The sequence below is a fragment of the Phyllobates terribilis genome, unplaced genomic scaffold, assembly GCF_046119375.1.
Source record: "Phyllobates terribilis strain yellow unplaced genomic scaffold, ASM4611937v1 Scaffold_12__6_contigs__length_324123572, whole genome shotgun sequence".
In the NCBI taxonomy this organism is placed as follows: Eukaryota; Metazoa; Chordata; class Amphibia; order Anura; family Dendrobatidae; genus Phyllobates; species Phyllobates terribilis.
Genome location: NW_027362772.1, coordinates 94775684 through 94801011, shown reverse-complemented (window position 1 = coordinate 94801011; position 25328 = coordinate 94775684).

Genomic DNA, 25328 nt, shown 5'->3' with positions numbered 1-25328 from the left:
CCCCGTCTGCAGAGCGTTGTACCAGTAACCCCAATCCTACCGGTACAGTGCAGTGAATTATTCATGGTGGGGGTGTTAGATATTCATAGCTTTCCGCTCTCTGGAGTTTCACGCCGGGGTTTATAGTCTCTGTGTCTTACAAGCAGTAAATTGGGTCAGGCCGTCTTGTCAGTCACAGCGTTACTTGTTGCTCCTTCTGAACTTGTTCCCGGTAGTTTCACATTAATTCCACTTGTCTTCCGTTAGAAAACGCCGCCATATCGGAGACGTCGCCGCCGGTGCTGCCGACACGGAGCCAGGTATCGGGTATAAGGCAATTAAAGGGGCAGTCTACTTTGTGCACATAGTTACATAGTACAGTATAAAAGACATCAACAAAGTATCAACAAAGTATCAGCAAAGTATCAGCAAAGTATCAACAAAGTATTAGCAAAGTATCAACAATGTATCAACAAACTATCAGCAAAGTATCAACAAAGTATCAGCTAACTATCAGCAAAGTTGTAATATGGGCCGAGACTCCTCACCCCTATTATGCGGCACGAGTGACATCACTGAGAATGCCAACTATCCATCACTAGAGATCAGCGGTGACATCACTGAGAATGCCGCCTATCCATCACCAGAGATCAGCGGTGACATCACTGAGAATGCCTCCTATCCATCACCAGAGATCAGCGGTGACATCACTGAGAATGCCGCCTATCCATCACCAGAGATCAGCGGTGACATCACTGAGAATGCCTCCTATCCATCACTAGAGATCAGCGGTGACATCACTGAGAATGCCGCCTATCCATCACCAGAGATCAGAGGTGACATCACTGAGAATGCCTCCTATCCATCACTAGAGATCAGCGGTGACATCACTGAGAATGCCTCCTATCCATCACCAGAGATCAGAGGTGACATCACTGAGAATGCCTCCTATCCATCACCAGAGATCAGAGGTGACATCACTGAGAATGCCGCCTATACATCACCAGAGATCAGCGGTGACATCACTGAGAATGCCTCCTATCCATCACCAGAGATCAGCGGTGACATCACTGAGAATGCCGCCTATCCATCACCAGAGATCAGAGGTGACATCACTGAGAATGCCACCTATCCATCACTAGAGATCAGCGGTGACATCACTGAGAATGCCTCCTATCCATCACCAGAGATCAGAGGTGACATCACTGAGAATGCCGCCTATCCATCACCAGAGATCAGAGGTGACATCACTGAGAATGCCTCCTATCCATCACCAGAGATCAGCGGTGACATCACTGAGAATGCCGCCTATCCATCACCAGAGATCAGAGGTGACATCACTGAGAATGCCTCCTATCCATCACTAGAGATCAGCGGTGACATCACTGAGAATGCCACCTATCCATCACTAGAGATCAGCGGTGACATCACTGAGAATGCCTCCTATCCATCACCAGAGATCAGCGGTGACATCACTGAGAATGCCTCCTATCCATCACTAGAGATCAGAGGTGACATCACTGAGAATGCCGCCTATCCATCACCAGAGATCAGCAGTGACATCACTGAGAATGCCTCCTATCCATCACCAGAGATCAGCGGTGACATCACTGAGAATGCCTCCTATCCATCACTAGAGATCAGAGGTGACATCACTGAGAATGCCGCCTATCCATCACCAGAGATCAGCAGTGACATCACTGAGAATGCCTCCTATCCATCACCAGAGATCAGAGGTGACATCACTGAGAATGCCTCCTATCCATCACCAGAGATCAGAGGTGACATCACTGAGAATGCCGCCTATCCATCACCAGAGATCAGCAGTGACATCACTGAGAATGCCTCCTATCCATCACCAGAGATCAGCGGTGACATCACTGAGAATGCCGCCTATCCATCACTAGAGATCAGCGGTGACATCACTGAGAATGCCTCCTATCCATCACCAGAGATCAGCGGTGACATCACTGAGAATGCCGCCTATCCATCACCAGAGATCAGAGGTGACATCACTGAGAATGCCTCCTATCCATCACCAGAGATCAGCGGTGACATCACTGAGAATGCCGCCTATCCATCACCAGAGATCAGAGGTGACATCACTGAGAATGCCTCCTATCCATCACTAGAGATCAGCGGTGACATCACTGAGAATGCCGCCTATCCCTCACTAGAGATCAGCGGTGACATCACTGAGAATGCCGCCTATCCATCACCAGAGATCAGCAGTGACATCACTGAGAATGCCGCCTATCCATCACCAGAGATCAGCGGTGACATCACTGAGAATGCCGCCTATCCATCACCAGAGATCAGCGGTGACATCACTGAGAATGCCGCCTATCCATCACTAGAGATCAGCAGTGACATCACTGACAATGCCTCCTATCCATCACCAGAGATCAGCAGTGACATCACTGAGAATGCCGCTATCCATCACTAGAGATCAGCGGTGACAACACTGAGAATGCTGCCTATCCATCACTAGAGATCAGCGGTGACATCACTGAGAATGCCGCCTATCCATCACCAGAGATCAGCGGTGACATCACTGAGAATGCCGCCTATCCATCACTAGAGATCAGCGGTGACATCACTGAGAATGCCGCCTATCCATCACTAGAGATCAGCGGTGACATCACTGAGAATGCCTCCTATCCATCACCAGAGATCAGCAGTGACATCACTGAGAATGCCGCTATCCATCACTAGAGATCAGCGGTGACATCACTGAGAATGCCGCCTATCCATCACCAGAGATCAGAGGTGACATCACTGAGAATGCCGCCTATCCATCACCAGAGATCAGAGGTGACATCACTGAGAATGCCTCCTATCCATCACCAGAGATCAGAGGTGACATCACTGAGAATGCCTCCTATCCATCACCAGAGATCAGCAGTGACATCACTGAGAATGCCTCCTATCCATCACCAGAGATCAGCGGTGACATCACTGAGAATGCCTCCTATCCATCACTAGAGATCAGCGGTGACATCACTGAGAATGCTGCCTATCCATCACTAGAGATCAGCGGTGACATCACTGACAATGCCTCCTATCCATCACCAGAGATCAGCAGTGACATCACTGAGAATGCCGCCTATCCATCACTAGAGATCAGCGGTGACATCACTGAGAATGCCTCCTATCCATCACCAGAGATCAGCGGTGACATCACTGAGAATGCCGCCTATCAATCACCAGAGATCAGCGGTGACATCACTGAGAATGCCTCCTATCCATCACTAGAGATCAGCGGTGACATCACTGAGAATGCCGCCTATCCATCACCAGAGATCAGCGGTGACATCACTGAGAATGCCTCCTATCCATCACCAGAGATCAGCGGTGACATCACTGAGAATGCCGCCTATCAATCACCAGAGATCAGCGGTGACATCACTGAGAATGCCTCCTATCCATCACTAGAGATCAGCGGTGACATCACTGAGAATGCCTCCTATCCATCACCAGAGATCAGCGGTGACATCACTGAGAATGCCTCCTATCCATCACCAGAGATCAGCGGTGACATCACTGAGAATGCCGCCTATCCATCACTAGAGATCAGCGGTGACATCACTGAGAATGCCGCCTATCCATCACCAGAGATCAGCGGTGACATCACTGAGAATGCCTCCTATCCATCACCAGAGATCAGCGGTGACATCACTGAGAATGCCGCCTATCCATCACCAGAGATCAGCGGTGACATCACTGAGAATGCCGCCTATCCATCACCAGAGATCAGCGGTGACATCACTGAGAATGCCTCCTATCCATCACCAGAGATCAGCGGTGACATCACTGAGAATGCCGCCTATCCATCACCAGAGATCAGCGGTGACATCACTGAGAATGCCGCCTATCCATCACCAGAGATCAGCGGTGACATCACTGAGAATGCCTCCTATCCATCACCAGAGATCAGCGGTGACATCACTGAGAATGCCACCTATCCATCACCAGAGATCAGCAGGACATCACTGAGAATGCCGCCTATCCATCACTAGAGATCAGCGGTGACATCACTGAGAATGCCGCCTATCCATCACTAGAGATCAGCGGTGACATCACTGAGAATGCCTCCTATCCATCACTAGAGATCAGCGGTGAAATCACTGAGAATGCCGCCTATCCATCACCAGAGATCAGCGGTGACATCACTGAGAATGCCGCCTATCCATCACTAGAGATCAGCGGTGACATCACTGAGAATGCCGCCTATCCATCACCAGAGATCAGCGGTGACATCACTGAGAATGCCTCCTATCCATCACCAGAGATCAGCGGTGACATCACTGAGAATGCCGCCTATCCATCACCAGAGATCAGCGGTGACATCACTGAGAATGCCGCCTATCCATCACTAGAGATCAGCGGTGACATCACTGAGAATGCTGCCTATCCATCACTAGAGATCAGCGGTGACATCACTGAGAATGCCGCCTATCCATCACTAGAGATCAGCGGTGACATCACTGAGAATGCCTCCTATCCATCACTAGAGATCAGCGGTGACATCACTGAGAATGCCGCCTATCCATCACCAGAGATCAGCGGTGACATCACTGAGAATGCCGCCTATCCATCACTAGAGATCAGCGGTGACATCACTGAGAATGCCGCCTATCCATCACCAGAGATCAGCGGTGACATCACTGAGAATGCCTCCTATCCATCACCAGAGATCAGCGGTGACATCACTGAGAATGCCGCCTATCAATCACCAGAGATCAGCGGTGACATCACTGAGAATGCCGCCTATCCATCACTAGAGATCAGCGGTGACATCACTGAGAATGCCTCCTATCCATCACCAGAGATCAGCGGTGACATCACTGAGAATGCCGCCTATCCATCACTAGAGATCAGCGGTGACATCACTGAGAATGCCGCCTATCCATCACTAGAGATCAGCGGTGACATCACTGAGAATGCCGCCTATCCATCACCAGAGATCAGCGGTGACATCACTGAGAATGCTGCCTATCCATCACCAGAGATCAGCGGTGACATCACTGAGAATACCGCCTATCCATCACCAGAGATCAGCAGTGACATCACTGAGAATGCCTCCTATCCATCACCAGAGATCAGCGGTGACATCACTGAGAATGCCGCCTATCCATCACTAGAGATCAGCGGTGACATCACTGAGAATGCCGCCTATCCATCACTAGAGATCAGCGGTGACATCACTGAGAATGCCGCCTATCCATCACCAGAGATCAGCGGTGACATCACTGAGAATGCCTCCTATCCATCACCAGAGATCAGCGGTGACATCACTGAGAATGCCTCCTATCCATCACTAGAGATCAGCGGTGACATCACTGAGAATGCCACCTATCCATCACCAGAGATCAGCGGTGACATCACTGAGAATGCCGCCTATCCATCACCAGAGATCAGAGGTGACATCACTGAGAATGCCACCTATCCATCACCAGAGATCAGCGGTGACATCACTGAGAATGCCGCTATCCATCACTAGAGATCAGCGGTGACATCACTGAGAATGCCGCCTATCCATCACTAGAGATCAGCGGTGACATCACTGAGAATGCCGCCTATCCATCACCAGAGATCAGCGGTGACATCACTGAGAATGCCGCCTATCCATCACCAGAGATCAGAGGTGACATCACTGAGAATGCCACCTATCCATCACCAGAGATCAGCGGTGACATCACTGAGAATGCCTCCTATCCATCACCAGAGATCAGCGGTGACATCACTGAGAATGCCTCCTATCCATCACTAGAGATCAGAGGTGACATCACTGAGAATGCCGCCTATCCATCACCAGAGATCAGCGGTGATATCACTGAGAATGCCTCCTATCCATCACTAGAGATCAGCGGTGACATCACTGAGAATGCCTCCTATCCATCACTAGAGATCAGAGGTGACATCACTGAGAATGCCTCTTATCCATCACCAGAGATCAGCGGTGACATCACTGAGAATGCCTCCTATCCATCACTAGAGATCAGCGGTGACATCACTGAGAATGCCTCCTATCCATCACTAGAGATCAGCGGTGACATCACTGAGAATGCCTCCTATCCATCACCAGAGATCAGCGGTGACATCACTGAGAATGCCTCCTATCCATCACTAGAGATCAGCGGTGACATCACTGAGAATGCCTCCTATCCATCACCAGAGATCAGAGGTGACATCACTGAGAATGCCTCCTATCCATCACTAGAGATCAGCGGTGACATCACTGAGAATGCCTCCTATCCATCACTAGAGATCAGCGGTGACATCACTGAGAATGCCTCCTATCCATCACTAGAGATCAGCGGTGACATCACTGAGAATGCCTCCTATCCATCACTAGAGATCAGAGGTGACATCACTGAGAATGCCTCCTATCCATCACCAGAGATCAGCGGTGACATCACTGAGAATGCCTCCTATCCATCACTAGAGATCAGCGGTGACATCACTGAGAATGCCTCCTATCCATCACCAGAGATCAGAGGTGACATCACTGAGAATGCCACCTATCCATCACCAGAGATCAGCGGTGACATCACTGAGAATGCCGTTATCCATCACTAGAGATCAGCGGTGACATCACTGAGAATGCCGCTATCCATCACTAGAGATCAGCGGTGACATCACTGAGAATGCCTCCTATCCATCACCAGAGATCAGCGGTGACATCACTGAGAATGCCGCCTATCCATCACCAGAGATCAGCAGTGACATCACTGAGAATGCCGCCTATCCATCACCAGAGATCAGCGGTGACATCACTGAGAATGCCGCCTATCCATCACTAGAGATCAGCGGTGACATCACTGAGAATGCCTCCTATCCATCACTAGAGATCAGCGGTGACATCACTGAGAATGCCTCCTATCCATCACTAGAGATCAGCAGTGACATCACTGAGAATGCCTCCTATCCATCACCAGAGATCAGCGGTGACATCACTGAGAATGCCGCCTATCCATCACCAGAGATCAGCGGTGACATCACTGAGAATGCCTCCTATCCATCACCAGAGATCAGCAGTGACATCACTGAGAATGCCGCCTATCCATCACCAGAGATCAGCGGTGACATCACTGAGAATGCCTCCTATCCATCACCAGAGATCAGAGGTGACATCACTGAGAATGCCTCCTATCCATCACTAGAGATCAGCGGTGACATCACTGAGAATGCCGCCTATCCATCACTAGAGATCAGCGGTGACATCACTGAGAATGCCTCCTATCCATCACCAGAGATCAGCAGTGACATCACTGAGAATGCCGCCTATCCATCACCAGAGATCAGAGGTGACATCACTGAGAATGCCGCCTATCCATCACTAGAGATCAGCGGTGACATCACTGAGAATGCCGCCTATCCATCACCAGAGATCAGAGGTGACATCACTGAGAATGCCGCCTATCCATCACCAGAGATCAGAGGTGACATCACTGAGAATGCCGCCTATCCATCACCAGAGATCAGAGGTGACATCACTGAGAATGCCTCCTATCCATCATTAGAGATCAGCGGTGACATCACTGAGAATGCCGCCTATCCATCACTAGAGATCAGCGGTGACATCACTGAGAATGCCTCCTATCCATCACTAGAGATCAGCGGTGACATCACTGAGAATGCCTCCTATCCATCACTAGAGATCAGCGGTGACATCACTGAGAATGCCTCCTATCCATCACTAGAGATCAGCGGTGACATCACTGAGAATGCCTCCTATCCATCACCAGAGATCAGCGGTGACATCACTGAGAATGCCTCCTATCCATCACTAGAGATCAGCGGTGACATCACTGAGAATGCCTCCTATCCATCACCAGAGATCAGCGGTGACATCACTGAGAATGCCTCCTATCCATCACCAGAGATCAGCGGTGACATCACTGAGAATGCCTCCTATCCATCACTAGAGATCAGCAGTGACATCACTGAGAATGCCACCTATCCATCACTAGAGATCAGCAGGACATCACTGAGAATGCCGCCTATCCATCACCAGACATCAGCGGTGACATCATTGAGAATGCCTCCTATCCATCACTAGAGATCAGCGGTGACATCACTGAGAATGCCTCCTATCCATCACTAGAGATCAGCGGTGACATCACTGAGAATGCCTCCTATCCATCACTAGAGATCAGCGGTGACATCACTGAGAATGCCGCCTATCCATCACTAGAGATCAGCGGTGACATCACTGAGAATGCCACCTATCCATCACCAGAGATCAGCGGTGACATCACTGAGAATGCCACCTATCCATCACTAGAGATCAGCGGTGACATCACTGAGAATGCCTCCTATCCATCACCAGAGATCAGAGGTGACATCACTGAGAATGCCGCCTTTCCATCACCAGAGATCAGCGGTGACATCACTGAGAATGCCTCCTATCCATCACCAGAGATCAGCGGTGACATCACTGAGAATGCCACCTATCCATCACCAGAGATCAGCGGTGACATCACTGAGAATGCCTCCTATCCATCACCAGAGATCAGCGGTGACATCACTGAGAATGCCTCCTATCCATCACTAGAGATCAGCGGCGACATCACTGAGAATGCCTCCTATCCATCACCAGAGATCAGCGGTGACATCACTGAGAATGCCGCCTATCCATCACCAGAGATCAGAGGTGACATCACTGAGAATGCCGCCTATCCATCACCAGAGATCAGCAGTGACATCACTGAGAATGCCACCTATCCATCACTAGAGATCAGCGGTGACATCACTGAGAATGCCGCCTATCCATCACCAGAGATCAGCAGTGACATTACTGAGAATGCCACCTATCCATCACTAGAGATCAGCGGTGACATCACTGAGAATGCCGCCTATCCATCACTAGAGATCAGCGGTGACATCACTGAGAATGCCGCCTATCCATCACTAGAGATCAGAGGTGACATCACTGAGAATGCCGCCTATCCATCACTAGAGATCAGAGGTGACATCACTGAGAATGCCACCTATCCATCACCAGAGATCAGCGGTGACATCACTGAGAATGCCACCTATCCATCACCAGAGATCAGCGGTGACATCACTGAGAATGCCTCCTATCCATCACCAGAGATCAGCGGTGACATCACTGAGAATGCCGCCTATCCATCACTAGAGATCAGCGGTGACATCACTGAGAATGCCGCCTATCCATCACTAGAGATCAGCGGTGACATCACTGAGAATGCCACCTATCCATCACTAGAGATCAGCGGTGACATCACTGAGAATGCCGCCTATCCATCACCAGAGATCAGCGGTGACATCACTGAGAATGCCGCCTATCCATCACCAGAGATCAGCGGTGACATCACTGAGAATGCCTCCTATACATCACTAGAGATCAGCGGTGACATCACAGAGAATGCCGCCTATCCATCACCAGAGATCGGCGGTGACATCACTGAGAATGCCGCCTATCCATCACCAGAGACCAGCGGTGACATCACTGAGAATGCCGCCTATCCATCACCAGAGATCAGCGGTGACATCACTGAGAATGCCGCCTATCCCTCACTAGAGATCAGCGGTGACATCACTTAGAATGCCGCCTATCCATCACCAGAGATCAGCGGTGACATCACTGAGAATGCCTCCTATCCATCACTAGAGATCAGCAGTGACATCACTGAGAATGCCGCCTATCCATCACTAGAGATCAGCGGTGACATCACTGAGAATGCCGCCTATCCATCACCAGAGATCAGCAGTGACATCACTGAGAATGCCTCCTATCCATCACCAGAGATCAGCGGTGACATCACTGAGAATGCCGCCTATCCATCACTAGAGATCAGCGGTGACATCACTGAGAATGCCTCCTATCCATCACTAGAGATCAGCGGTGACATCACTGACAATGCCTCCTATCCATCACCAGAGATCAGAGGTGACATCACTGAGAATGCCGCCTATCCATCACCAGAGATCAGCGGTGACATCACTGAGAATGCCTCCTATCCATCACTAGAGATCAGCGGTGACATCACTGAGAATGCCGCCTATCCATCACTAGAGATCAGCGGTGACATCACTGAGAATGCCTCCTATCCATCACTAGAGATCAGCGGGGACATCACTGAGAATGCCGCCTATCCATCACTAGAGATCAGCGGTGACATCACTGAGAATGCCGCCTATCCATCACCAGAGATCAGCGGTGACATCACTGAGAATGCCGCCTATCCATCACCAGAGATCAGAGGTGACATCACTGAGAATGCCTCCTATACATCACTAGAGATCAGCGGTGACATCACTGAGAATGCCGCCTATCCATCACCAGAGATCGGCGGTGACATCACTGAGAATGCCGCCTATCCATCACCAGAGACCAGCGGTGACATCACTGAGAATGCCGCCTATCCATCACCAGAGATCAGCGGTGACATCACTGAGAATGCCCCCTATCCATCACTAGAGATCAGAGGTGACATCACTGAGAATGCCTCCTATCCATCACCAGAGATCAGAGGTGACATCACTGAGAATGCCACCTATCCATCACCAGAGATCAGAGGTGACATCACTGAGAATGCCGCCCATCCATCACTAGAGATCAGAGGTGACATCACTGAGAATGCCTCCTATCCATCACCAGAGATCAGCGGTGACATCACTGAGAATGCCTCCTATCCATCACTAGAGATCAGAGGTGACATCACTGAGAATGCCTCCTATCCATCACTAGAGATCAGCGGTGACATCACTGAGAATGCCACCTATCCATCACCAGAGATCAGAGGTGACATCACTGAGAATGCCACCTATCCATCACCAGAGATCAGAGGTGACATCACTGAGAATGCCGCCTATCCATCACCAGAGATCAGAGGTGACATCACTGAGAATGCCACCTATCCATCACCAGAGATCAGAGGTGACATCACTGAGAATGCCGCCTATCCATCACTAGAGATCAGTGGTGACATCACTGAGAATGCCTCCTATCCATCACTAGAGATCAGCGGTGACATCACTGAGAATGCCGCCTATCCATCACCAGAGATCAGAGGTGATATCACTGAGAATGCCTCCTATCCATCACCAGAGATCAGCGGTGACATCACTGAGAATGCCTCCTATCCATCACCAGAGATCAGCGGTGACATCACTGAGAATGCCGCCTATCCATCACCAGAGATCAGCGGTAACATCACTGAGAATGCCTCCTATCCATCACTAGAGATCAGCGGTGACATCACTGAGAATGACCCCAATCCATCACCAGAGATCAGTGGTGACATCACTGAGAATGCCGCCTATCCATCACTAGAGATCAGCGGTGACATCACTGAGAATGCCGCCTATCCATCACTAGAGATCAGCGGTGACATCACTGAGAATGCCTCCTATCCATCACTAGAGATCAGCAGTGACATCACTGAGAATGCCGCCTATCCATCACCAGAGATCAGAGGTGACATCACTGAGAATGCCTCCTATCCATCACTAGAGATCAGCGGTGACATCACTGAGAATGCCGCCTATCCATCACCAGAGATCAGAGGTGACATCACTGAGAATGCCGCCTATCCCTCACTAGAGATCAGCGGTGACATCACTGAGAATGCCGCCTATCCATCACCAGAGATCAGCGGTGACATCACTGAGAATGCCTCTGTGATGAACCTGTAGCCGCCATCTTGGTAATGATAAATCATATCCAGGGATGGCCACACTTCAGCAGCCCCCACCCTTGGGACCTTCTGTTAAAACGTCAACTAGATAGTTTCCCCCCATCCAGGCTCCTGTAAGATAAGAAGCCTACTTAACACTTGAATGCTAGGAGCTTCAAAGACTTCGAGAGGAAACACAGCCAGCAGGGGGGGGTGCTTCGTCTATCTGTACCTGACCATTTGTCCCATAGGACTAGTTTCTTTGTCTGTCACAAGCATGGAGGCATAAGATATAGAAACATGAAAAGTACACGCATGTTGCATGGGATGGGCCAATAAAAAAATATCACGGCGTCCCGGAGCCATTGCGCACACAAGCCTCCGCGGTAGACGTTTGTACGTGCTCTGGAAGCCAAGATATAGCGCGGAGCCATTCCTGAGGACCGTATGGTATCATAATTGATATCAAAAGGTCGGTTACGGCGGCCCGAATCCATGGGAACCCCTGGGGGTATCCTGAGACCATCCCAGAAGAAGTTATTGGGTTCCTTAGAATTTGGGCTTCTGATCGAAGTTAGACCTGAGGGTGGAGACTGAGCCAGCTGACCTCACCAGCAGTGGGCGGGACGGGGCAGGTAAGATAGCAGGACAGACAAGAGACAAGTCAGTCTTGACCCAAGAGTGGGGTGCTGAACATCTGAGCACCAGCTGAGGCCACCAAGGGGAGGAGCAGTTTGACCATGCGGTGGTAGGCCTCAGCCTGTAACAAAGAACCGTGCCTGCGATCGCAGAATCCTCTCCCTGCGTCACAAGAGAATCAAGAAACCGGTAACTGATATGCTGTGGTGATTCTGTGTGTTGTATTCCATTGTTGTATAGTTTAGCCTGACCTTATACCTGTGTATATTTAGTTGTATATCGTGTATCTAGTGTATTATTATAATCAATTACCTCAAGTAATTGTGGGCCTGCCTTTTATTCTGCATAACGAACGCACGTCCGTGTGAGCTCGGCTCAAGCCAAAAACGCTACCCAGGGTTGGTTCCTGACCCGATATAGGCCCATTCACGGACTGGGCGTATATCTAAAATAGGGACTGGTGGCAGCATACCAACTGGGGATTGGGGAAGGCTGGTAGTGACGGTCGGAGGTTCAGATATATATATTCCTGGCGCGGCCAAGGAAGATATATATACCGCCCTCACTACAGAGGGCCCCGATACCCAGTAGGTTACAGGACAGTCTCCCTGGCGACCGCTTATCCTAGGTGCAGTTCCTTGACTGACCTGAGGCTAAGAGGGCGCTAGCGAGTTGTGCTGTGTAGTGACGTTACGGTTTAGTGACGTTGAAGGGATAACACACTACCGTGTTCCCTGCGCTGGTTGCAGCTTCCTGGCACTACTTTCTCTAGGTGCAGTACCTTGACTGACCTGAGAGGTAAGGGGGCGCCAGAGAGCTGCACCCACCGGCCGGCTTTCATCACATTGGTGGCAGAGCGGTGGGATTGCAGAATAATAGTGTTGTGGGACCCCTACTCCCAGGCACTAAAGACTGCCAGTGGTAACTTCCACTGCTGGAGTCTTAAGGTCAGCCCAACGTTAGACGGTCAGGCTAAAAGTATAACAAGGTGTGTGCAAACTCAGGGTTGCAGCGGTGTCGGTTACCAAGATGGCAGACGGCACCAGGAGCAAGACCCTGCAGGAGGCTAATGCTACGGTCCGTGTGGCAGGAGGGGAGGACATTGTTACTCATGGCGAGGAGGAGTCCAGCCCGGGCACCTCAGGGAGCCAGTCCCCAGTATACGGTCCTGCAGTGGGCTGCCCACCACCTACCCAGCCCAGCCTGTCCAGATCACAAGCCCTTTTACAAGCGGCTATGGCAAGTCTCCAGTCTCATGGCGATGCCGTCTACAAAACCCTCCTGGCAGCATCAGAGAAGGCAGCGGAGGAGGAGCGCGAGGCTGCAGAGCGCCGGGAGGCTGCGGAGCGTGAAGCTGCAGAGCGCCGGGAGGCTGCGGAGCGTGCAGAGCGAGCTGCGGAGCGCCAGCACCAACTGGACCTGGCCCAGCGGGGGCTTCCGCTAGAGCAACCAACCCATCAGGAGACCAAGTCGTCCAAAGTCCGAGCTGAGGACTTCCCTCTACTGGAGAAGGATGGGGACCTGGACTCCTTTCTGGTGGCATTTGAACGGACCTGTCTTCAGCACCATCTGGCCCGGGATCAGTGGGCCAGATACCTGACCCCCCGTTTGAGGGGTAAGTCCCTGGATGCCTTGGGGGACTTACCTGCCGGGGAGGTACAGAACTACGACTGCATCAAGCGGGCCCTGATCCGGCAGTACAACCTCACTCCCGAGTCGTACCGCCAGAAGTTCCGGAGCCTGCTGCGTGGCCCCAAGGACACCTGGACCGATCATATGCGGGCGCTGTTGAGAGCCGCAGAGCACTGGACCTCGGGTCTAGCGCTTACTACCCGCCAGGAGGTCCAGGAACTGTTCGTCACGGAGCAGTTCTTGTGGAACTGCCCAGAGGACCTCCGACAGTTCCTCCGTGACCGAAAACCAACAGGGGCTTCTGCTACAGCCGCCCTGGCAGACGAGTATGCCAATAACAGGGCGCCTGAGCTGAAGAAGTCTGCCAGCAGCACCTGGAGAGGGGGTAAGCCCAATCATGCCCCTGTTTCCCCGGCCCCTAGAACACAAGGGGTGTATCCCCCTGTTGCCCTCTCCAGGCAAGGACCAGACGTAAGACGTTGTCATCTATGCAACAAACCAGGACACTTTAGGGCTGAGTGTCCCCAGCGCCAAAAGACCCCATCCCAGTCCCAGAGAGCGCCCAATGTTTTGTGTGTGGGAGGGGGTGGTGGTAGGTCCCTGGACAACATCCAACCCGTCACCATAGGCCGTTCTGCGGTCATGGGACTGCGGGACACGGGCGCTGAACGAACACTGGTACGGCCTGAGGTGGTGTCCCCCCAGGACTTGGTACCAGGAAAGACTCTTTCCGTCTCCGGGGTTGGAGGCGTGGAGCCGGCACTTCCCGTTGCCATGGTGTATTTGGACTGGGGTGCCGGAAGGGGGATGCGGGAGGTGGGAGTAACGCCAAATATTCCCGCAAATGTTTTATTAGGGACCGACTTGGGGCGTCTAGTATCGCAGTATGTACCCTCTGAACCCCCAAGTTCGGCCCCCAAGAGTGTATTGATTTGTCTGCTGCTAATGCCAACCATGTTGTATGTAGTGTGTGTCCTGCTGAGGAGGAGGGAGTGAAACCTGAGGGTAACACCTGCACAGACACAACACAAACAGGGTTAGTGAAAGCAGGTGGGGAGTGTGGGGATGCCCGCAGAGGTGCTCAGCCGGCGTGCCGTGACCTCTTGTCCTCCGGTGAGGGAGGGGGCGGGCAGGATTCTGTAGAGGGAAGCTCAGGGATGGAGAGGGGGGCAGCTACCGGCAGTGTAGGGCTCCCAGGGGTATCCAGGCTGCTGAGTATAGGCCCACTGCAGGGGGAGGAACAGGCCATGGGAGGTGGGGGTGTCCCAAGAGAGGAGCCGCCAGGTAAGACCCCAGGGCAGGAGTTCCCCACATCCGAGATGTCCAAAGGCCTAGGAAGCCTGCCTGATCGGGCGGCTTGGTCAGAAACAGAGGGGAAGCAGGCACTACCCACGGTCACAGCGGTCATAGCCGCTGTCACCAGGAGTGGGAGCGCCGGAGCCCAAGGAGCCTTGCAGAGGTCCGACGGCTTCCCCACTTCTGACCAAGTGTCTGCCGGGTCAGACAGCGGCCAGGTGACATGCCCGGAGGGGCTGACAGAGGATGTGGCAGTTTCGTCGATTCTGGCCACATCAAGTCAGGAATTTCAGGCTGCGTTGGAAGCAGACGACAGCCTGAAAGCTCTCAAGGAACAGGCGGCACAGCCTCCCATGGAGTCAGACTGCGAGCGGGTGGTCTGGGACCAGGGACGGCTGTACCGGGTAACGGTCCAGCAGGGTTCACCGGAGGCGTGGCCCAGGGACCGACAGTTAGTGGTACCCTATCCGTTCAGGGCGGAATTGTTGCGGATCGCACACGAGATTCCGATGGCCGGACACCTAGGGATCGCTAAAACCAAGGCCAGGATAGCTCAGCATTTCTACTGGCCCGGGATGGGAGCCGCGGTGGGTGCCTACTGCCGTTCGTGTGACACCTGTCAGAGGGTGGGGAAGGCAGGGCCGCGCCCCAAAGCCCCACTGGTAACTCTGCCAATCATCGAAGAGCCTTTCTCGAGGGTCGCTGTGGATCTTATTGGACCTCTGTCCACTCCCAGCCACTCCGGGAAATGCTTCATACTCACGGTAGTGGACTATGCCACCCGGTACCCGGAAGCGGTAGCTTTGTCGTCCATTCGGGCCGACAAGGTGGCTACCGCCTTACTGGAGATCTTCTCCAGAGTGGGTTTCCCCCAAGAAATGCTCACCGACCGAGGGACCCAGTTCATGTCGCGGCTGATGGAGTCCCTCTGTAAGCAAATGCAGGTGCAACATCTGGTGGCCAGCCCGTATCACCCACAGACTAATGGCCTGTGTGAGCGGTTCAATGGCACCTTAAAGCAGATGCTTAAGATGTTGGTCGACTCCCACGGGAGAGACTGGGAGCGTTACCTCCCACACCTCCTATTTGCTTACCGGGAGGTTCCGCAGGCCTCAACGGGGTTCTCCCCCTTTGAGCTCCTGTACGGGCGACGGGTACGGGGCCCCCTGGCTCTGGTGAAGGAAGCATGGGAAGGGGATTTGGCCACCCCCGAGGTGTCGGTCATCGAGTATGTCGTGCGCCACCGGGACAGGATGATGGCCTTGGCAAAGCTGGTGCAGGACAATATGGCCCAGGCCCAGGCCGACCAGAAGCGGTGGTACGACCAGAATGCTTGTGAGAGGACCTACCAGGTGGGTCAAAAGGTGTGGGTACTGGTCCCCGTACCACAGAACAAGCTTCAGGCAGCCTGGGAAGGTCCCTACTTCGTGCACCAGAAACTCAATGCCGTCACCTATCTGGTCACCCTGGATCACGCCCGTGGAAGGAGGAAGGCCTTCCACGTGAACATGATGAAGGCTCATCATGAGCGGGAAGCGACTGCCCACCCAGTGTGCAACCTTCCCGAGGAAGGAGAGGTAGAAACCCTCCTGGATCTGCTCACCCAAGCCAAGGCGGGTGGGTCCATCGAGGATGTGGGGGTTGGCCACCAGCTCACGGAGGACCAACGGTCCCAGCTGGGGACCACCCTGCACCCCTTCCGGGGGCTGTTCAGCAGCCTGCCCGGAAGGACTGAGATGGCTGTCCACGACGTGGACACTGGCGATCACCCGCCGATCCGGCGTTCAGCATATCGGGTCTCTTTCGAGGTGCAGGGAAACATGCGCCAAGAGATAGACGAGATGCTGAAGCTGGGGGTGATCCAGGCATCCAGCAGCGCGTGGGCCTCGCCTGTAGTCCTCGTACCAAAGAAGGACCGAACTACACGGTTCTGCGTGGACTACCGGGGGCTCAACGCTGTAACGGCCACCGATGCGTTCCCCATACCACGCATCGATGACCTGCTCGATCGGATGGCCGGGGCTAAGTACCTGACCATCATGGATCTGAGCCGGGGGTACTGGCAGATTCCTCTGACCCCCGCGGCAAGGGAACGCTCTGCCTTTATCACCCCTTTTGGACTGTACGAGTCCACAGTGATGCCATTCGGCATGAAGAATGCCCCTGCCACTTTTCAGCGGATGGTCAATACGCTGCTTGAGGGACTTGAAGGGTACGCGGCTGCGTACTTGGACGATATTGCAGTCTTCAGTCCCACTTGGGAGGATCACCTAGAGCACCTGCGGCAGGTGCTCGGTCGGATCCACCGGGCAGGCTTGACCATCAAGCCGGAAAAGTGCCAGCTGGGCATGAGTGAGGTCCTCTACCTGGGTCACCGGGTAGGCGGGGGGGTTCTGAAGCCAGAACCGGGGAAAGTGGATGCCATCGCATCCTGGCCCACTCCTAGGACCAAAAAGCAGGTGATGTCCTTCTTGGGGACCGCCGGGTACTATAGGAGGTTCGTCCCACACTATAGCACCCTGGCCAAGCCCCTGACGGACCTCACCAAGAAGAAGCTGCCCGTCGCAGTCGACTGGACAGTCGCCTGCGAGACAGCTTTCGGGGCACTCAAGGCCGCCCTAAGTAGCTCCCCTGTACTGCAAGCTGCCGACTTCGACCGGCCGTTTGTGGTACAGACCGACGCCAGTGACTTTGGCCTCGGTGCTGTGCTAAGTCAGGTCAACACGACAGGCCAGGAACATCCTGTCTTGTACCTGAGCAGGAAGCTACTGCCCCGGGAGGTGGCTTACTCCACGGTGGAAAAAGAATGCCTGGCAATTGTATGGGCCCTGCAGCGTCTGCAGCCCTACTTGTACGGGAGCCATTTCACCGTGGAGACGGACCACAACCCCCTCAGCTGGTTACACACGGTCTCTGGGTCGAATGGCAGGTTGCTACGCTGGAGCCTCGCTCTCCAGCAGTACCACTTCTCCATTCGCCACAGAAGAGGCCGTGACCACGGTAACGCTGACGGGTTATCCCGGCAAGGGGAGGGTGCAGAAGGACGCACGGGGGAACACAGGAATGTGCTACCCCCTCGCGCCCTCGTATAGGGGGAGGTGTGATGAACCTGTAGCCGCCATCTTGGTAATGATAAATCATATCCAGGGATGGCCACACTTCAGCAGCCCCCACCCTTGGGACCTTCTGTTAAAACGTCAACTAGATAGTTTCCCCCCATCCAGGCTCCTGTAAGATAAGAAGCCTACTTAACACTTGAATGCTAGGAGCTTCAAAGACTTCGAGAGGAAACACAGCCAGCAGGGGGGGGTGCTTCGTCTATCTGTACCTGACCATTTGTCCCATAGGACTAGTTTCTTTGTCTGTCACAAGCATGGAGGCATAAGATATAGAAACATGAAAAGTACACGCATGTTGCATGGGATGGGCCAATAAAAAAATATCACGGCGTCCCGGAGCCATTGCGCACACAAGCCTCCGCGGTAGACGTTTGTACGTGCTCTGGAAGCCAAGATATAGCGCGGAGCCATTCCTGAGGACCGTATGGTATCATAATTGATATCAAAAGGTCGGTTACGGCGGCCCGAATCCATGGGAACCCCTGGGGGTATCCTGAGACCATCCCAGAAGAAGTTATTGGGTTCCTTAGAATTTGGGCTTCTGATCGAAGTTAGACCTGAGGGTGGAGACTGAGCCAGCTGACCTCACCAGCAGTGGGCGGGACGGGGCAGGTAAGATAGCAGGACAGACAAGAGACAAGTCAGTCTTGACCCAAGAGTGGGGTGCTGAACATCTGAGCACCAGCTGAGGCCACCAAGGGGAGGAGCAGTTTGACCATGCGGTGGTAGGCCTCAGCCTGTAACAAAGAACCGTGCCTGCGACCGCAGAATCCTCTCCCTGCGTCACAAGAGAATCAAGAAACCGGTAACTGATATGCTGTGGTGATTCTGTGTGTTGTATTCCATTGTTGTATAGTTTAGCCTGACCTTATACCTGTGTATATTTAGTTGTATATCGTGTATCTAGTGTATTATTATAATCAATTACCTCAAGTAATTGTGGGCCTGCCTTTTATTCTGCATAACGAACGCACGTCCGTGTGAGCTCGGCTCAAGCCAAAAACGCTACCCAGGGTTGGTTCCTGACCCGATATAGGCCCATTCACGGACTGGGCGTATATCTAAAATAGGGACTGGTGGCAGCATACCAACTGGGGATTGGGGAAGGCTGGTAGTGACGGTCGGAGGTTCAGATATATATATTCCTGGCGCGGCCAAGGAAGATATATATACCGCCCTCACTACAGAGGGCCCCGATACCCAGTAGGTTACAGGACAGTCTCCCTGGCGACCGCTTATCCTAGGTGCAGTTCCTTGACTGACCTGAGGCTAAGAGGGCGCTAGCGAGTTGTGCTGTGTAGTGACGTTACGGTTTAGTGACGTTGAAGGGATAACACACTACCGTGTTCCCTGCGCTGGTTGCAGCTTCCTGGCACTACTTTCTCTAGGTGCAGTACCTTGACTGACCTGAGAGGTAAGGGGGCGCCAGAGAGCTGCACCCACCGGCCGGCTTTCATCACAGCCTCCTATCCATCACTAGAGATCAGCGGTGACATCACTGAGAATGCCACCTATCCATCACCAGAGATCAGAGGTGACATCACTGAGAATGCCTCCTATCCATCACTAGAGATCAGAGGTGACATCACTGAGAATGCCGCCTATCCCTCACTAGAGATCAGCGGTGACATCACTGAGAATGCCGCCTATCCATCACCAGAGATCAGCGGTGACATCACTGAGAATGCCGCCTATCCATCCCTAGAGATCAGAGGTGACATCACTGAGAATGCCGCCTATCCATCACCAGAGATCAGCGGTGACATCACTGAGAATGCCGCCTATCCATCACTAGAGATCAGCGGTGACATCACTGAGAATGCCACCTATCCATCACCAGAGATCAGCGGTGACATCACTGAGAATGCCGCCTATCCATCACCAGAGATCAGAGGTGACATCACTGAGAATGCCTCCTATCCATCGCCAGAGATCAGAGGTGACATCACTGAGAATGCCTCCTATCCATCACTAGAGATCAGCGGTGACATCACTGAGAATGCCGCCTATCCATCACTAGAGATCAGCGGTGACATCACTGAGAATGCCGCCTATCCATCACTAGAGATCAGCGGTGACATCACTGAGAATGCCGCCTATCCATCACTAGAGATCAGAGGTGACATCACTGAGAATGCCGCCTATCCATCACCAGAGATCAGCGGTGACATCACTGAGAATGCCTCCTATCCATCACTAGAGATCAGCGGTGACATCACTGAGAATGCCGCCTATCCATCACCAGAGATCAGCGGTGACATCACTGAGAATGCCGCCTATCCATCACTAGAGATCAGAGGTGACATCACTGAGAATGCCGCCTATCCATCACTAGAGATCAGCGGTGACATCACTGAGAATGCCGCCTATCCATCACTAGAGATCAGCGGTGACATCACTGAGAATGCCTCCTATCCATCACTAGAGATCAGCAGTGACATCACTGAGAATGTCTCCTATCCATCACCAGAGATCAGAGGTGACATCACTGAGAATGCCGCCTATCCATCACTAGAGATCAGCGGTGACATCACTGAGAATGCCTCCTATCCATCACCAGAGATCAGCGGTGACATCACTGAGAATGCCGCCTATCCATCACCAGAGATCAGCGGTGACATCACTGAGAATGCCTCCTATCCATCACTAGAGATCAGCGGTGACATCACTGAGAATGCCTCCTATCCATCACTAGAGATCAGCGGTGACATCACTGAGAATGCCTCCTATCCATCACTAGAGATCAGCGGTGACATCACTGAGAATGCCTCCTATCCATCACCAGAGATCAGCGGTGACATCACTGAGAATGCCTCCTATCCATCACTAGAGATCAGCGGTGACATCACTGAGAATGCCGCCTATCCATCACCAGAGATCAGAGGTGACATCACTGAGAATGCCGCCTATCCATCACTAGAGATCAGCGGTGACATCACTGAGAATGCCTCCTATCCATCAACAGAGATCAGCGGTGACATCACTGAGAATGCCACCTATCCATCACTAGAGATCAGCGGTGACATCACTGAGAATGCCGCCTATCCATCACTAGAGATCAGCGGTGACATCACTGAGAATGCCTCCTATCCATCACCAGAGATCAGTGGTGACATCACTGAGAATGCCTCCTATCCATCACCAGAGATCAGCGGTGACATCACTGAGAATGCCGCCTATCCATCACCAGAGATCAGCAGTGACATCACTGAGAATGCCGCCTATCCATCACTAGAGATCAGCGGTGACATCACTGAGAATGCCGCCTATCCATCACCAGAGATCAGAGGTGACATCACTGAGAATGCCACCTATCCATCACTAGAGATCAGCGGTGACATCACTGAGAATGCCTCCTATCCATCAACAGAGATCAGCGGTGACATCACTGAGAATGCCTCCTATCCATCACCAGAGATCAGCGGTGACATCACTGAGAATGCCTCCTATCCATCACCAGAGATCAGTGGTGACATCACTGAGAATGCCTCCTATCCATCACCAGAGATCAGCGGTGACATCACTGAGAATGCCGCCTATCCATCACCAGAGATCAGCAGTGACATCACTGAGAATGCCGCCTATCCATCACTAGAGATCAGCGGTGACATCACTGAGAATGCCGCCTATCCATCACTAGAGATCAGCGGAGACATCACTGAGAATGCCGCCTATCCATCACCAGAGATCAGCGGTGACATCACTGAGAATGCCGCCTATCCATCACCAGAGATCAGCGGTGACATCACTGAGAATGCCGCCTATCCATCACCAGAGATCAGCGGTGACATCACTGAGAATGCCGCCTATCCATCACTAGAGATCAGCAGTGACATCACTGACAATGCCTCCTATCCATCACCAGAGATCAGCGGTGACATCACTGAGAATGCCACCTATCCATCACCAGAGATCAGCGGTGACATCACTGAGAATGCCTCCTATCCATCACTAGAGATCAGCGGTGACATCACTGAGAATGCCTCCTATCCATCACTAGAGATCAGCGGTGACATCACTGAGAATGCCGCCTATCCATCACCAGAGATCAGCGGTGACATCACTGAGAATGCCACCTATCCATCACTAGAGATCAGCGGTGACATCACTGAGAATGCCGCCTATCCATCACCAGAGATCAGCGGTGACATCACTGAGAATGCCTCCTATCCATCACCAGAGATCAGCAGTGACATCACTGAGAATGCCGCCTATCCATCACCAGAGATCAGCGGTGACATCACTGAGAATGCCGCCTATCCATCACCAGAGATCAGCGGTGACATCACTGAGAATGCCGCCTATCCATCACTAGAGATCAGCGGTGACATCACTGAGAATGCCGCCTATCCATCACCAGAGATCAGCGGTGACATCACTGAGAATGCCGCCTATCCATCACTAGAGATCAGAGGTGACATCACTGAGAATGCCTCCTATCCATCACCAGAGATCAGCGGTGACATCACTGAGAATGCCTCCTATCCATCACCAGAGATCAGCGGTGACATCACTGAGAATGCCGCCTATCCATCACCAGAGATCAGAGGTGACATCACTGAGAATGCCGCCTATCCATCACCAGAGATCAGCGGTGACATCACTGAGAATGCCTCCTATCCATCACCAGAGATCAGCGGTGACATCACTGAGAATGCCTCCTATCCATCACCAGAGATCAGAGGTGACATCACTGAGAATGCCGCCTATCCATCACCAGAGATCAGCGGTGACATCACTGAGAATGCCTCCTATCCATCACCAGAGATCAGCGGTGACATCACTGAGAATGCCGCCTATCCATCGCCAGAGATCAGCGGTGACATCACTGAGAATGCCGCCTATCCATCACTAGAGATCAGAGGTGACATCACTGAGAATGCCTCCTATCCATCACCAGAGATCAGCGGTGACATCACTGAGAATGCCTCCTATCCATCACTAGAGATCAGCGGTGACATCACTGAGAATGCCTCCTATCCATCACCAGAGATCAGCGGTGACATCACTGAGAATGCCTCTTATCCATCACCAGAGATCAGCGGTGACATCACTGAGAATGCCGCCTATCCATCACCAGAGATCAGAGGTGACATCACTGAGAATGCCTCCTATCCATCACCAGAGATCAGAGGTGACATCACTGAGAATGCCGCCTATCCATCACCAGAGATCAGCGGTGACATCACTGAGAATGCCTCCTATCCATCACTAGAGATCAGCGGTGACATCACTGAGAATGCCGCCTATCCATCACCAGAGATCAGCGGTGACATCACTGAGAATGCCGCCTATCCATCACTAGAGATCAGAGGTGACATCACTGAGAATGCCGCCTATCCATCACCAGAGATCAGCGGTGACATCACTGAGAATGCCGCCTATCCATCACTAGAGATCAGAGGTGACATCACTGAGAATGCCTCCTATCCATCACCAGAGATCAGCGGTGACATCACTGAGAATGCCTCCTATCCATCACCAGAGATCAGCAGTGACATCACTGAGAATGCCGCCTATCCATCACCAGAGATCAGCGGTGACATCACTGAGAATGCCTCCTATCCATCACCAGAGATCAGCGGTGACATCACTGAGAATGCCGCCTATCCATCACTAGAGATCAGCGGTGACATCACTGAGAATGCCGCCTATCCATCACTAGAGATCAGCGGTGACATCACTGAGAATGCCTCCTATCCATCACCAGAGATCAGCAGTGACATCACTGAGAATGCCTCCTATCCATCACCAGAGATCAGCGGTGACATCATAGAAGGACAGATATTGTGGGTCAGTTCAAATACATCCCCTGCAGAGTATCCATGTTGGTAGGATTAACTCCTTGCCCTCCTTTATGCACACTGTGTACTCTGCCTGCACGCTGTGTGCTCAGCCTGCACGCTTTGCACTCTGCCAGCACGCTGAGTACTCTGCCTGCACACTGGATTGGTAAAGCAGCACATGAGGAGCGGTGCACATGCAATATCCTAATGAGTCTTGTTATCACAAGCTCTTTCGGCACTATCTCGGCGAGTGCGGCAGTAATTGCTGGGAGCGAGTGCAGATCTGGATTTCCCATTTTTTATCAAACGACAAGTTTAATTATCACAAATGACGGTGACCCGCGCCCCCGCCCCGACGCACGCCCGCTTCCTGAATCATTACCCAGCGCGCGGTCTACCTGTGTATCGGCGCTGTGTACACGGGGGGATACCGTACATGAAACACAGGCAGCTTTGTTAATTAAAGTCGCTGAAAAGAAGCAGCGAAGCGCGGGAGGAACATTTACATGATATTATTAGGCCGTGCTCGCTCCGTAGAGACTCCGTCTGTGCGGCTCCAAAATAAAATATCAACTGTGAGATCTGAAGACGCCGGACAATTATTTGCTCGGCCGAGGACTCAATGGAGGCGAAACATTAGTTTATTAAGAGCATTTAAACAAGAGCTGATTGCGACCTCTTCTCCTGTCTGAGGGGGGCGCCACACACAGCGTCTCTATCATAGCAAAAGCCCGACACATTGTCTGCCAAGACGCCCGTACGTCTCCAGGGTCGGCCTGAGATGCGTCTCCTGTCTGTACATTCTCCAATGGAGGATCAGTAATGTAGGAGAGGCCTCCATCCCGTGTAATGTAGGAGAGGCCTCTGTCCCGTGTAATGTAGGAGAGGCCTCCATCCCGTGTGATATAGGAGAGGCCTCCATCCCGTGTAATGTAGGAGAGGCCTCTGTCCCGTGTAATATTAGGAGAGGCCTCCATCCCGTGTGATATAGGAGAGGCCTCCATCCCGTGTAATGTAGGAGAGGCCTCCATCCCGTGTAATGTAGGAGAGGCCTCCATCCCGTGTAATGTAGGAGAGGCCTCCATCCCGTGTAATATAGGAGAGGCCTCCATCCTGTGTAATATAGGAGAGGCCTCCATCCCGTGTAATGTAGGAGAGGCCTCCATCCCGTGTAATGTAGGAGAGGCCTCCATCCCGTGTAATATAGGAGAGGCCTCCATCCCGTGTAA